Here is a 2205-nt window from a genome sequence, read left to right as displayed (position 1 = left end):
TCCCACAGCTGGGGATAGAACCCAGGCGTCCTGACTCCCAGCCCCCCTGATCTAACCATTGGACCCCACTCCCCTCTCATAGTTGGAAATAGAACCCAGGAGTCCTGGCTCCCAGCCCCCTCCCCGGCTCTCACTACTAGACCCCACTCCCCAGCCCAGAGCTGGGGAGAGAACCCAAGAGTCCTGAGTCCCAGCCCAACGTCCAGTTTTCAATGGCTGCAGTGACCCTCGATGGGGGCACCGTCCCCTAATCACGGCGGGCACGGAGCCGGGGGCTCATACTGACTGTAAAGGCCCGCCGTGGTGAGCAGCCCCTGCTGGCTGGGCAGCATTTAACTGCCCCCTCTGCCCCCTCCCCAGAACCCCCAGGCCTGTGCCCCCGCCCGTCAAGCCCCGCTCCCTGTGTGTGGCTGCCAGGGCCCTGCCTATCGCCCTCAGCTGTCCCAACCCCTCCCCGGGACCCAGCCCCTATATCTCCCCCTAGGCGGCTCTTCTCCAAACTCCCCTGCTGCTGGGGACACCTGGAGCCGATTGGGGTCCGCGAGGCATCTGCCCCCCCGCCTCCTCCGACTGGAGGAGTCGAGCTGTGACCCACCACACGAGCTATTGGCCTTCTGTGGGGCATGCTGGCTGCTTCCCGGGAGCCGTGTGAGCTGGGCAGGGAGCCTGCCAGCCCCGCGCCAACCGGACTTTTAACGGCCCAGTCAAAAACCGGACACCTGGCAACCCCCGGACACCTGGCAACCCTCACCCCATGCAGGGGCCTGCCCAGCCAGTGCGTAGCTGGCTTAAAGGTCCTGCCCCCAGGCACAGGGGCAGATCGGGGGCGTGGCCGGAGAGCACCGTGCTGTGGCATTTCTCTGCCCCCCCAGGGCCCATAGGGGGCAACACGTGAGTTTGCCCTGGGGGCCAGGCAGGGCCCAGAATACCTGGAGGACTAAGGGGGTTTAAATCCCTCGGCTGGGGGAGCTGGGCGTTAGGCCCCAAGGTGCGTCTAGCATGAAATGTGCGCTGGTTCCCTCCTTGCTGAGATCTCCCCCACAGCTACGTTCCCCCGAGGCCCAGTTTGGTCGCTCCTCCGGCTGCCCCCGCCCATCCCTTCGCTTCTCCTGCAGGGGCCTGGCTAGGCCAGGCACCTTATCCCGGCCTCTCCTCATGGATCCAGCCCCCGAGCTCCGCTCCTGACCCGGGGGGTGAGGGGGGTCATGTCTCTGGCCCAGCGGCTCAGCACACGCCGCTGCGAATCCCGTTGCAAACTCCAGCCTAATCGCCGTGGGAATCCTTCCTCCTTGCTGGGCTCGGTCCCCTCCCCATGGCCACAAGCTGCGGCAACCCACCGGGGCTTCTTTGCCTGCACCCCCTTGGGCCCCGGAGCCTTTACTACAGCTCCTGGTTTCGACGGTGTCGGTTTCACATGTCGGCTGCAGCATGTGGCTGCTGGGGGCGGCGATCAGGCGGCTAGAAGATCTGGGGGCTCTGTCCCCCATGCTCCCTCCACACACACTTCCTATGGTCCCTCTCCCCTCGTAGCAGCCTGCCCCCCTTTTAGGGTGACCAGATGTCCCGATTTTATAGGGACAGTCCCGAATTTGGGGTCTTTTTCTTATATAGGCTCCTATTACCCCCCACTCCCTCTCCTGATTTTTCACATTTGCTGTCTGGTCACCCTACCCCCTTTGCTGATGGCCCCCTAGCCAGCTCTGACGTCTCCCCTTTGCTGATGGCTCCCTAGCCAGCGCTGACGGCTCCCCTTTGATATCAGAGCCGGTGGCAATGGATCGGGGGAGTGAGATTCCCCACGACACTGTATTGAATGGTTCAAACGCAGCCCGCACCAGCATCAAGGCCCAGACAGCCACCAGTTTTCTGCTGAGATCTTACAAGCTACTTTTGGGATAAATATTATGACAGCAGCGTGTTAGGTGTGATGAGTGTGTCAGGCCTGACAGGGGTTAGAGGGCAGCGTGCCCTCTGGCTGTTGGCATGAGGGGCTCTTAGGGGCACGGTCCCGCTGGCTGTTTGGGGTGGACATGCTTTGGGGCAGGGGCTGTCTCTCCTGTGTCTGTGCCGCGCCCGGCACAATGGGGCCCCAGTCTTGGTTACTGTGTGTCCGCACGGTGCCCAGCACAACAGGGCCCTGATCTCAGCCAGGGTCTGCGCAGCGCCCGGCATGATGGAGCCCTGATCTCGGCCGGGGTCTGTGCA

The sequence above is a fragment of the Terrapene carolina genome, unplaced genomic scaffold, assembly GCF_002925995.2.
Source record: "Terrapene carolina triunguis isolate 2854851 unplaced genomic scaffold, T_m_triunguis-2.0 Scaffold517, whole genome shotgun sequence".
Lineage (NCBI taxonomy): Eukaryota > Metazoa > Chordata > Testudines > Emydidae > Terrapene > Terrapene triunguis.
Note: the sequence above shows the minus strand (reverse complement) of the source record.